The sequence below is a fragment of the Schistocerca nitens genome, chromosome 2 (genome assembly GCF_023898315.1).
Source record: "Schistocerca nitens isolate TAMUIC-IGC-003100 chromosome 2, iqSchNite1.1, whole genome shotgun sequence".
NCBI classification, from domain to species: Eukaryota; Metazoa; Arthropoda; class Insecta; order Orthoptera; family Acrididae; genus Schistocerca; species Schistocerca nitens.
In genome coordinates, this window is record NC_064615.1 from 584,337,877 (window position 1) to 584,352,441 (window position 14,565).

The window sequence follows — 14,565 nt, forward strand, 5'->3', positions numbered from 1 at the left end:
TTACACAAGCACAAATTAAAAGTGCGCGTTTGTTACCATATTTTTGCTTACCTGTGACTGCAGCTTAGCTTGGTACGTACTAAATTTTACTATTGTTCATTATTCAGAATCATTTAATTCAAGTTCAAAGTTAAATCTCTTATTTCTAAATTGCGTAGATTCAAGTAGCTTTTGAAATGATTGTTGAGGTAGCCCAAGACTTACCTTCTTTTATTGAATTTCGTAGTGCTTCAGTAACAAAGTTCACTATTAATTTCAGTCAGTAAATTAACTTTCATTTTTTCGGTTTTATTAATTCTTTTGCTAAATTAAGTCAGAGTGTAGCGAAATTTATTACTTCTGACAAACATCCAGTTTTCACACAACACGTGTCAACCTTCAGTTGCCACACTTTTAGTGCTAAATATATGTGCATTAACCTTTCATTTTCAGTTATTATAGTAGTTGTCCATGGGACTGGCGACCGTAATTTTCCCCAAATCTCAAGTAATTAACACCAATTAATTGTTAACGTAACGACCGCACATTTACTTTCTTTATTAACTTTACCCCTTTTCAAAATTAATTTCCACCAATTTCATTTGCATTTTTCCTTTTATTTAGATGTAACCCTTTCCTCCCTCTTTACCGACAAATTAAATTCGGTGACGATTGCTTTTTCCAAATTTCCATTAAGTGCACGCGGTTTAATTTTTCACTGTCATTAAGGTCGATAAGTGAGGGGGAAGTTACAAACAGTCCCCTAGAACTTATAATTACTAAAACCTAACTAACCTAAGGACATCACAAACATCCATGCCCGAGGCAGGATTCGAACCTGCGACCGTAGCGGTCGCGCGGTTGCAGACTGTAGCGCCTAGAACCGCTCGGCCACCTCGTCCGGCTAAGTGAAGTATAGAAACAGCTTGGATCCGATTTTCTGAAGACCGTGATACATGTAGAAGTTTTTATCCGGGAGTATGTGTTGAATAGCTGATGATAATGGTGATGATGATGATGATGATGAGGGAGTAGCTGTTTTAAACATACTTCAGTGAGTTCCGTGCCCATCATTTTCACCTGAGGATGGAGGGTACGAAACTCATACTAACGTTGCGGCAAGGCGACACCACCACTTCACTGATTACCCGAGAAGATTTTGTCATTGGAATACGGCGGGAAAACCTGCAGTCACTGTTATCCATGATCGATAATGCAAATTAAACTCTGAGCTCCAGTTACACACAGTTGCAGGAGAATTCCGCCAAATTTACCACAAATGTGACGCCGCAAAAAATGTTTCTAGCATGTCACTGTGAAATGTGTCTGGGGCGAGGGGGGAGGGGGGCAGGCAAAATTCTTTTACTGAAGTATTTGATCCAAATGTTTGATATATCTCACGATACGAATCATACAGGTGATCAGACAGAAGTAATTGAGTCATAGAGAATGTCTTGTAACTAATAGAAGGATTTCTTTTGGGTTGTTGTCGAAAGCAATACATGTGTGTAGCACACACCAATAAACGTTTGTCATCTAACGGTTCATTTTGGAACAGAGGACGAAAAACAAAGCGAAGTATCTGTTAACTGGTTTAATACTGTAGCTTTGTCTTATACAGTTTATTAAATTGTCGCGAATGTAAGAAATATTCGACTAGTTTATTAATTCAGTTTAGGAAGAAGTTCTTGGGCAAGAGGCAGCATAGAGCCTGTTCTAATAAGGGAAGCGGCAAACCAAAATTTGATATCGATAGAACTCATGTGACACGCAGCAGCAACTTACGTAACTAGCCCCTCGTGCAGTATCATACGGCGGTCTTAAGGAAGGAAAATTCCTAAACGGCCAAATATGGATGGCATCACCCATTAAAAGTGGGACCAACCAGACCCAGGGAAGCTTCATCGAATGTTCAAGAAGCGCGATGTGCAAACGGACCCGTAGAAATAGGACCCGCCTGCACTATTGGAGAGAGAGCGGTACGAGCAAAGCGCAGATGATGCTGTCTCCATGACGCTCGACAGTCTGAGCTGGACTCAGTTTATTTCACTAACCTCGGCCAAAGTAGGACATGTGTCGGACTCAGAGAATTCGAGTTAGTTCATCACAGATGGGAACTTGTAGTTAAGGAAGTGGGTCAGGGGTACTTCCAAGCAGTGAACTCATATCGGTAGTTATACACTTCTACCATGTTTCCTGAGTAACCCTACCGAGTTCTGAACTATGCGCCACTCAAAGTTTGCTTTTTAGCCAAGATCGGGGAATCAGCAGGTGGTCCACCATCAGTTAACGTCATCGAACTTTATAGTTCTAGGTAAGGTCTTCTGTCCCTCATCCAAATTATGTAATGATAAAAAAAATATTTAAAAGGTTTAGTTGAAATTTAACAATTCAGTATTTTGGTATCTGTTACCGGATCGAAAGAAGGCAGTTGGTATAATTAAAAACACATTATTGAAAGAGAAATAAAAAATATTATGTAAATCAAACTAGGCATTTTACCAACATAATTAATTTAGCGTAATTGTCCCATAGCCCAGTTGTATTACTTTGCTATCCATTGATGAGAGATCAACTTGTTTCGTTCATAAACTATTTATTTCAAAAATGTTATTTGCAAAAGGAAGTTTATATTTCTAGAAAATTGCACTATAGATTTGAATATAATTTAAGTGACAAATATTAATTTCTACAATATTAAAATCGTAGTTTCCGAAAAATATACTTTTTAAAATTCATTCTCTAATTAGAAAACCGTAGTAATTAAAAATACTTTATCCTTCGGGGAAGTTCACACACAAACAGTTAAGTTATAAATAGGATCAAAGGGTGCCAACTGCATTCTTGTCTTCAGAGATTCTTTTCTTCAAGTCTTATATTTTGTTAAATCTATCTATGATTTTCACTATGTCAGGGCCTCACGCTCATTCAGTCTAATGTTTGCTGACGTGTAATCACACTATACAGTGCAAGGAACGTGGTTTGAACAAAAATAAATTTCAAGAAATAAATGGCAAACAAGTGTTTCAGTCGTTATCATATCGAACTTGCCCTCCGGACGAAGAGCTGCAGACGAGCTGGAAGCAGACGGAAAAGATAAATAAGGCTTCTGTTCCCAGAATGAAATTTTCACTCTGCATCCGACTGTGCGCTAATGTGAAACTTCCTGGAAAATTAAAACTGTGTGCCGGATCGAACTTTTTAAAGCTTCTGTTATTTGTAATTATTTCTTCCTCGTTATAATTACGAGTATACGGCGCAAAATTGGTATTACAGTTAATCGAAAATGCGCTTACATTGACAAATGTTCCACTTTATGGTTACCGCTATTTGGAAAGAAATATATTAAAAATGTGGTTCTCGTCTAGGATGAAATATTACGATGCGTGTATCTAGTCTAGAAAGGGATATTACAACTCTCAGTGGGGAGAAATAATACCACCCATGGACATGGATAGTAATATGCGAACCTGTATATGTACAGGGAGTAACATACACAATTGCACCGTAATTTCCATTGGTAGAGCATACATTCCATGAAGCCAGTTGAATTTCCGCTATTTTCGCTTTTGTGCTTTAAGCCCCGCAGGACTCAAAACATACAGTTTCTTGAAGTACAGGACCTAATAAATAAGATCAATACATTCAAGCAAATGTAGACTTACTAGTGCAAACGCATGGGCTGTTAATATGTAACTATTAGGAGACGTTATCAGGAAAGTTTCCTTGTACAAAGTACAGTGACTACTAGAAATAGTCACTCATGTCGTTTCCCAGATTCTTGAACAGAATGTTGGTTCAAAATGGTTCAAATGGCTCTGAGCACTATGGGACTCAACTGCTGTGGTCATAAGTCCCCTAGAACTTAGAACTACGTAAACCTAACTAACCTAAGGACATCACACACATCCATGCCCGAGGCAGGATTCGAACCTGCGACCGTAACAGAATGTAGGAACTGGAGGATATGCGTCTCATGCAGAAGATGAGCTGTAACGTGAGAGACCGTCAGTTCGTCTCACACACTAAGCCACAGCACACGGAAAAGGTAGGATGCACATCACATACGTCGCGAACTCCTTCTGAAGTGAAATGATGTTTGGTCTTTTGATCTCTCTTGTCAGAGCAATCTACTTATCAGTGTAAGGTCATATAACTTACCTTAACTGAAGACATAATCACTGAGTAAGAGTCTACGATCAAATGTTCAAAAAAATGTTTAAATGTGTGTGAATTCCTAAGGGACCAAAGTGCATTGGTCATCGTTCCCTAGACTTAAACAATACTTAAACTAAGTTAAACTAACGTATGCTAAGAACAACACACCCACCCATGCCCGAGGGAAGACTCGAACCTCCACGATCATTTCTTGTACTTTTTGCTGCAACCTTCCATTAAGCCCGTAATTGTAATTACAGAACTAGTTATTAATGCAATTGAAATTGCGATCTTAACGTAATACTGAAACAAAACATTTTAAAATATTCTTGTTTTCATCAGTATCTAATCTCGTATATACAGAGTAACAGTTATTGAACTAAATTACAGCAAAATCCAGACCATTAGCTGCTTACAGGAGTTGATAAATATCAACGGGGACAATTGAAAATGCGTGCCCCGACCGGGACTCGAACCTGGGATCTTCTGCTTACATGGCAGGCGCTCTATCCGACCTTCTTTTGCACTGATCTCATTTTGTTCGTTATTGTGCGTTGCATTTCTTGGGGGCGGACGTCCCATGACACCTATTCAAGTTTATCATTGATCCGTTCACTCAGTTTTTTATTACAGAGGGCAGCTAACCCTCTGACCGAACACGCTGAGGTACCGTGCCGGCGTCCGACTGACCCAACGAGGACAGAGAATATAGTGCGACTGCAGAGACTTATCTCTGGCACGCTCCCAGTGAGACCCACACGTAAAACTTACTGTTCACACGCTACATTTGTAGTGCCCCTCCCCTAAACAGTCGTAACTTCTGAAGGGTTTGGTTAGGACGTTGAAACTGCACGGGTGGCCGCAGGGCATGATGGGAATTAGTGTGCGCATTGCTGTTTGGTTTAGCCAGGAAGACCACTTTATTTGGATGGATCCGTCTATAAAAAAAGTTGAGAATTTCTCACCCTCAACGGGTCACTGTGTGGTGTACAATGTCCAGTCACGCAATAATCGGCGCGATATTCCTTGATGGCACGATAACTACCGAACGGTACGTGAAGGTTTTGGAACATGATTTCATTCCCATTATCCAAAGTGGCCCTGATTTAGAAAAGATGTGGTTCATGCGAGACAGAGCTCGACCTCATAGAAGCAACTTGGAACTCCTTAGGCTCATCAGCTACATCATTAATAGCACCAGAACCCTGGGCCGCTTGGAGTGGCCGCGCGGTTAGAGGCGCCATGTCACTGATTGCGCGGCCGCTCCTGCCGGAGGTTCGAGTCCTCCCTCGGGCATGGGTGTGTGTGTTGTTCTTAGCATAGTTTAGTTTAGGTTACTTTAAGTAGTGTGTAAGTCTAGGGACCGATGACCTCTGCAGTTTGGTCCCTTAAGAAAGCACACACACACACACCAGAACCCTGATTAAGCTCACTAGCTAAACCATTTATAGTACTGGACTGCTGATCAATTTTGCTATTAATATTTTGCTTAAGATCCCTAGCTAAATTTTTGTTTCTTTCATTGATGCTAAACATTAACATCTCCCTTACACTTTCCTGCTCAGTTATCTTTACTTGTAACATATCAAGTTTGGCATCTGCCTCTCTTGTCTTCTGTTTATTTAGGTCACCTTGGCTAATATCAAATAAATCAGAATCACTAAAATCACTCAATTATTAGAAGACTCATACCTTTTCCCCTAATTGCATCTGTTAAAATATTTTGTCCCTGTTTCCCTCCAACTATTGTAGATAACTGTTGTAAATTTGGAACTGAAACATCTTTAATCTCTAATTCACCCACATTTCTCTGAGCTGTAGAGTTTGTCTGAGAATCACATCCTCTTCCTTCACAATTACAGAATTATCATTCCTTTCCATTTTATAAAGTCTTTAGATACAAGCAAACAACAGATGAACTAAATTTAACTTATCTCTATTTGTCGACTTTAGTCTTGGCTCGTTGAAACTGCTAGTCTGTCCTCCGGCTCCAGCTATACCGGTTCGTGGGCTCCCATCTACTGTCAACACCGTCCATGCAGTTGTCGAGATGGCGTCCGCCTCTGCATCCGTCGTTCCGTCTGCTAACTCCACGCCGCTTCTTCTGTCGTATCTACGATGTCCTTCTTCTTCTTCCCAAGACAGCATCACATTTCTAGTTGCAGTCTTTGCTTTTCCACTTTGACACACACTGTTCTACTCCTTCTTTTGATCACTTTTTCATAGTGCTTATTTTCACATTTATTCTCGACAGCAGATCTCTACTCTACAGCTTTTCATATTTCCCGAGCCGTGATGCACCATTTGCCGCGGCGCGGTGCTATTCTGCTGCCTATAAAGTTCCACTCGCCTTGTGGTGAATCTCTTCTCAGACGTACGTCTCCTTGAAGTTACCGAAATGCAGTTCCCAGACGGAAAAATCTATAGAAAAATAGCTGTACATCTAGCAACCGCAAGTCATACTAAAAACTGTTTTGCCATTGGAAGGTTAATAATAGTTGAATGAAAGTATTTATGTTCGGCAAATTTCACTCTATTACGGTAAGCTTGCATACACCATTTACTACCAAGCCTTTCTCTAAGCTGTACAAAGTCTGAAAAGTCCACAGGCACACATCATTCACAACCATAGCCAGTAATTAGTTACACTTCACAGAAATTGCTTCTTTCAGAATACTGATATAATCAGTCTCATCCAACAAAAAGCTCATGTTCACGAGTAAGCAACACATCACACGGAATTTAGTTACTGGAAATGTCACCAAAAGTTCAGAATTTCACATCGTGCGTTAAATTAAACTCTCTTCCACTCTTTACGGCACTTTTTGGTAGTGAAATATCACAATAGTAATAATTTTCGTCAGAATATCTAGCAGTAGGTCTTATCACTATGAGATCCAAGCGCCAACTCATGTCTGTACACAACAGAAGTTTCTAGTTCCCAAAATACGTGCGAATGTACTAATTTCTGATTAGCAGAGAAACATCGCAGCCAATCGGAAAGCAGAATCAAACCCGCTTAGTCCCGCGCATGTGTACGGAATCAATCAAAATGTGTCATTGAATCAGAACGGTAAATTAACAGGAACAAATTTTGAAAACCAACAAATATAAAATTAGCTCCCTCTTAACAAAACTGTTCCACCGAAAAGATAATCTCAATTCCCCCGTACCACAAACTGACGTAATAGTTTGTAACCAATTCCCTGGTACAAAGGATTAACACACACGACATTCTCGGACTTTCCCCACGAGACTAGTTACTTCAATGTGTAGTGTAAAAACTTTGCATTAAACATTATTTCACATTCACACCTTCATTCACTCTCATAACTAAGCGTAATTATAATAGTAATTAATTAGCAATTAGAAAAAGGAACAAAACTGTTAATAGAAATTACAGTATTTTGACTGCAGCTCAGATTGTCCGATAGGTAGTGACCTCTACCAGATCGCATAGTAACTACATACACTCCGGCATCTGATGCCAACTGCTCTGCGTGTGACTCATACTTCACGCCAGTTCACGAGTCTAACGTCCAACCTCAATAGGCACGATGCAAGGCGCTGCGCCTGAGTATGTCTCGATGCAGCACAAATTTTCAAATTCGTCATCCTATTCTACAGCTGAAGGTAGTCCACATTGACGATTGCTAATATACACTCCTGGAAATGGAAAAAAGAACACATTGACACCGGTGTGTCAGACCCACCATACTTGCTCCGGACACTGCGAGAGGGCTGTACAAGCAATGATCACACGCACGGCACAGCGGACACACCAGGAACCGCGGTGTTGGCCGTCGAATGGCGCTAGCTGCGCAGCATTTGTGCACCGCCGCCGTCAGTGTCAGCCAGTTTGCCGTGGCATACGGAGCTCCATCGCAGTCTTTAACAATGGTAGCATGCCGCGACAGCGTGGACGTGAACCGTATGTGCAGTTGACGGACTTTGAGCGAGGACGTATAGTGGGCATGCGGGAGGCCGGGTGGACGTACCGCCGAATTGCTCAACACGTGGGGCGTGAGGTCTCCACAGTACATCGATGTTGTCGCCAGTGGTCGGCGGAAGGTGCACGTGCCCGTCGACCTGGGACCGGACCGCAGCGACGCACGGATGCACGCCAAGACCGTAGGATCCTACGCAGTGCCGTAGGGGACCGCACCGCCACTTCCCAGCAAATTAGGGACACTGTTGCTCCTGGGGTATCGGCGAGGACCATTCGCAACCGTCTCCATGAAGCTGGGCTACGGTCCCGCACACCGTTAGGCCGTCTTCCGCTCACGCCCCAACATCGTGCAGCCCGCCTCCAGTGGTGTCGCGACAGGCGTGAATGGAGGGACGAATGGAGACGTGTCGTCTTCAGCGATGAGAGTCGCTTCTGCCTTGGTGCCAATGATGGTCGTATGCGTGTTTGGCGCCGTGCAGGTGAGCGCCACAATCAGGACTGCATACGACCGAGGCACACAGGGCCAACACCCGGCATCATGGTGTGGGGAGCGATCTCCTACACTGACCGTACACCACTGGTGATCGTCGAGGGGACACTGAATAGTGCACGGTACATCCAAACCGTCATCGAACCCATCGTTCTACCATTCCTAGACCGGCAAGGGAATGTGCTGTTCCAACAGGACAATGCACGTCCGCATGTATCCCGTGCCACCCAACGTGCTCTAGAAGGTGTAAGTCAACTACCCTGGCCAGCAAGATCTCCGGATCTGTCCCCCATTGAGCATGTTTGGGACTGGATGAAGCGTCGTCTCACGCGGTCTGCACGTCCAGCACGAACGCTGGTCCAACTGAGGCGCCAGGTGGAAATGGCATGGCAAGCCGTTCCACAGGACTACATCCAGCATCTCTACGATCGTCTCCATGGGAGAATAGCAGCCTGCATTGCTGCGAAAGGTGGATATACACTGTACTAGTGCCGACATTGTGCATGCTCTGTTGCCTGTGTCTATGTGCCTGTGGTTCTGTCAGTGTGATCATGTGATGTATCTGACCCCAGGAATGTGTCAATAAAGTTTCCCCTTCCTGGGACAATGAATTCACGGTGTTCTTATTTCAATTTCCAGGAGTGTATTTGACTTGTTTCATAGCAGCTGTAGCCGCCGCAGTGCCTGTTCTTTCGGCGATGCGTGCACCCCAGTACCGTATCCCTCACATTTCCACGACAAAGAAAGGCTTTACTCATCAGCAGTCAGGCCAATAGTCGGTCAAGTACTTTTACCTTTTATTTATTTTATATTCATCTATAGTTCTGGAGCAGAAATCAACCCCCACGTCACATTACCGTGGCACGCCGCTTGAGCAGCCAAACTAAAATCACAGCCCATTTATACAGCGGAGTATCATGTGGTAATTCGTTTTCTTCATTTTTTAGGGGAACTACGCTGCAACAGTCCTCGCTCAACAGGTGCAAGTGTCCAGCGCTCCCATATGTCACAGGGGTTACGTGACGCAGATTTTTTCAGAGTGGTCAAACAAGTCTACGCGCTGAAGAACGATGTGGCAAACCAACTCTTTGTGAATAGCCGGGAATCGCAGGGGAAGTGCAGGCCGTGATGGACTCCATAGCATTTTGAACATGGCAAAGGTCGCCGCCCATTTGGTCCACCTGTGGCACACATCCAGTAAGAAATCCTGCCGAGCAGAGGCCACAGGGGAAATGTTTCAGCTGTGACATGCCACCCCTGATGACCTCCCTCGCCTGAGCACCATGGACGAGTGATGAGGCAATCACTGTGGCCATTAGGCGAAGCTGAAAACAGTCCAGACGTGATTCAGCACCACCGTAACAGGCGGAGACTCAAATCACATCGAGCCATGCACTGATGAGTGCTTTTGGGACAGCCATGGTGAAATCTGATAGGTTATGTTCGTCGGGGACAAACCGTCAGAGCAACATGGTGCCGACATCTCCTGAAAAAGATTACGGGAGGACTTCAAGGCTAAGCATCGCGGGAAGCTGTCCGAGCGGCAGTTTCTACTGTACGATAACACCCCACACTTTCTCCACCGGACGCAGAGAGACACGCTGCTTTTTTGGGCTCATAGTGGTCCGCAGAAATTTTTCCAAGAGTAGACAGGTCTCAAAACTTGGCTTTTGATATAACTGATTCGGCGAGTTTGAAAATACGTTATAGCATCTCAAAAGATTGATAGTTACCTGCTTAGTATTTTAAGCTAGTTTACGTTGGTTCCTAAACTGTAAAGGAAGGGAACAAACAGCGAGGTCTTCGGTCCCATTGGATTAGGGAAGAATGGGAAAGGAAATCGGCCGTGCACTTTCAAAGTAACCATCCCGGCATTTGCCTGCAGGGATTTAGAGAAATCACGGAAAACCTAAATTAGGATCGCTGGACGCAAGCTTGAGCCGTCGTCCTCCCGAATGGGAGGCCAGTGTGCTAACCACCACGCCACTTATATGCCTCACATATGCCTCGTATTAACTCAGTATAAGCTTTTAAACACACAGTTGTTCAACGAAATGTTTCTTCGAAATTCCGGTATCGAAAATTTAGCACATCCGGCGAATTCAAGGTAAACGACGTACCATAAGACGGAAAAACGCCGGCAACTTTTGCTATTCCCTAGAAATGATCAAATAAATATTATTCACATGACTGTCTTCTACGTCTTATAAGTAGTAATATCGAAAACGACAACAGTAATCAACAGACGCAGCTGATATGCTCTCTCAATGCATTGTTTTATATTGAATTAATGGACACTGCCAAGTGACAATGTTTATTTGACCCAGTGCGTAGCCGGCTGTTCACAGAATCAGTTTTCAGATTAAGAGAGAACAGGAAGCGATGGACGGGTCAGTGAACACGCTCCAACAAGAAGAGTTGGGAGCGTATATCGGGATGATTCAGCGCAGCCGCGCAGGAAATATGTGGGTCCCTGAGTCACCGACGCACCGAGCGTAACCCATCATGCGAGTTGAGCATTTATCCACTCAACTCTCGACATATAACGCGTATTCCTTCTTTCGTAATTCTATGTTGCTTACGTACGTATTAGCTACGTAACGAAACCTGAAAGTTTAGCGAGTTTCAGTCAGAAATGAACGTACGTTCGAAGTTCAGGGAAGATAAAACATCTGATGAGTTTATTCTGTATCTTCAATGATTTATGATAACAGAAAGTTGAAATCCTCTGGAAGGTAAACCATTTTTCTCCTTTTTTCTTCTGACTGGTTTGATGCGTCCCTCCATGACATTTCCTGCGTGTACATTTTCATCTCAAAGCAGCACACCTGACATTCTAGTTTACTTGTTCGACATGTTCCATTCTCTACCTTTCCCTCTCTTAGCACTTTCTAGGCAGTTTTTTCTTCATCAGTCTTTGCCCACCGCTTCTGTGGAGAACCTCCTTATTTCTCCATTTGTCAGCCCACTTTTCTTCAGAACGCTTCAATACCTCATTTCAGACGCTTCTGTTCTCTTCTTTTCCGATCTTCCCACAGTCCCTGATTTCCATACCACTATGCACTCCAGATGTACATTGTCACGAAAATATTTCTCAAATTAATACATATAATTGACAATAATTACCGAGGAATCTTCTCTCTGAGTTACATCGCCCTTGCTTAGTCCGTCATGCGTTATTTTGCTTCCAAGGTAGCAGAATTCTTTCAGTTTGTTCACTACTTGGTTTTTAGTTTTGATGTTTATCTCTAAAATTATCACTGATACCTTTCATTGCCTTCGTTGTTGTTTGGTGCATTTTCGGTCCATTTTCTGTGCTCCTTAGAACTTTACGTTTAACAGGTCTTATAATTCTTCCTCAGTTTCTCTGACAAGGGAACCTCCCCATCGCACCCCCCTCAGATTTGGTTATAAATTGACACAGTGGATAGGTCTTGAAAAACTGAACACAGATCAATCGAGAAAACAGGAAGAAGTTGTGTGGAACTATGAAAAAATAAGCAAAATATACAAACCGAGTAGTCCATGTTGAAGATATGCAACATAAAGGACATAATAGCTGATGAGCACCGTGGTCTCGTGGTTAGAGTCAGCCACTGCGGAGCGGAAGGTCGTTGGTTCGAATCCTCCCTCGAGTGAAAATTTTACTTTCTTTATTTTCGCAAAGCTACGATCTGTCCGTTCATTCATTGACGTCTCTGTTCACTGTAATAAGTTTAGTGTCTGTGTTTTGCGACCGCACCGCAAAACCGTGCGATTAGTAGACCAAAGGAAGTACCTCTCCAATAGGAACCGAGAACATTTGATCGCAAGGTCATAGGTCAACCGATTCCTCCATAGGAAAACACGTCTGATATATTCTTTACGACACTGGTGACGGCATGTGCGTCACATGACAGGAATATGTTGTCGACCCACCTAACGTGCACACTTGGCGAATGGGTAAAAAGATTCTTCTACCTTGCCCGATTTAGGTTTTCTTGTGGATGTGATAATCACTCCAAAAAAAGTGATGAAAACATAAGAGTTTGTCACATAAACTGCATCAAATGACTGCAACAGTTTCAGAGTCGCACAGTTTTCCCTGTGCTCTGTCAAAACATATGTTTTTTACGTTTTCAAATGTTTCCGTGCGTAGACCGTCAAATTATGTATATGTCCAAGCAAATCTGAACATGTCCTGGAATTTTGGAGAGCGAAGTTGATTATGTGTGAGTGCCTGAACTTTGATAATTATCTGAAAATAAAAAATTAAAACTTTCACCCGAGAGAAGATTTGAACCAAGGACCTCTCGTTCTGCAGCTGCTCACGCTAATCACGGGACCACGGCGCTCGTCAGCTCAGACTCTCCTTTATGTTGCCTATCTTGCGCATGGACTACTCAGTTTGTATATGTTGCTTATTTTTTTCATAGTTCCACACAACTTCTTCCTGTTTTCTCGATTGATCTGTGTTCAGTTTTTCAAGGCCTATCCCTGTGCCAACTTATAACTAAATCTGAGGGGGGTGCGATGGGGAGGTTCCCTTGTGAGCAGTACCATCCGCGAATCTTGTCATTGGTATTCATTCATTCTGGACTTTAATCTCCTTACTGAACATTTTACTGATCTAGCGACACTGCTTCTTCGATGTACAGGATGATCAGTAGTGGTGAGATATTGCTTCCTTGTCATTTTCCCTTTCTAATCTGGCCATTTATCTCTTAGTTCTTGTCGACGTTATACAGGTTGTGTGACTATTGTAGGGAGTATAGAGGACAGTGAGACAAGAAAGTATGAAACGTCACCTTAGAAAAATTATGAATGACTGTGCTGGTAAACTTCTACGCAATTTGATTCAAAGACATCAGAGTAAAACTGAACGTAATAAGACAGTTCTCTCTTTACTTATACTGATCATCACTAAACTGACACACAATATATATATATATATATATATATATATATATATATATATATATTTGCGCAACACAACCTGACTTTAAATAATCCCTACAAAAGAATGGCCCTGACTAACAATAACCTATACCTTTCATGAATCACTTACCTCACAAAAATCTTCGTTACTCGAACTACTGCAATACAGCGAGCGCCTATACTGCCAGCTAAATAAAAGATTCAAACTACTGAAAGCACTAACTACTGATAGGCATAGTTTGCAAATGAAAGATTTTGCTATTGAACAAACAATGTATTTACCTTAATAGCGTTCAAAAGTCATTATATATATATATATATATATATATCCGCTCAAAACTCTGGCATCTCTCTCCACATCCACCACTGCTGGCGGCTCACCCTCCAACTGCACAACGCTACGCGCTGTTAACAGCCAACGCCCAACACTACACAAGCGAATATTCCAACAATGAGTCCAACCAGCCACAGACTGCACACAGCGCAGTCAGTGATTTTCATACAGAGCGCTATGTGGCGTTACCAAAATAAAAACCTAAACAGCTCACTTACAACTAATCCTAATAAAGGTCAGCTAACCTGTGATTTGCCGATACGATGTATGCGCAGGTGCAATCGTGCCAATATTACGCCCCTGTTAACGTCTAACACTACGTTTATGCTGCAGCTTCGTTGCTGATAGATCGCTGTTGGTCAGTTTAGTGTGTTTCTTTCATTAGTGTGCAGCGAAGGTTGACCTTGAAGCAGCCAACCACAGCTCAAGTTTCGTGTTATGTCTGCAGCACATTCGCGATCTTATGTTCCAGGTACCATTTCCCACATTGATCAGTAAAGGCATTGTGCTCATGTAACAATCGAAGTCATTCCCGTGGCTCCACACACATTTTGAAATGAAGGAATGGCTGCCATCCACTTCATGCAAGGGCGTCCTCATGGAAATGGGCAGGAGGCAGCACGATTGTATCACGAAGCGTATCCACGGAGAAGACAGCCAGACACAAAGAGGAGAGGTCGCTAGGCCTCATCAACGCCTGCAAGAGACCGGTACATTTAAACTCAACATGCAACATAC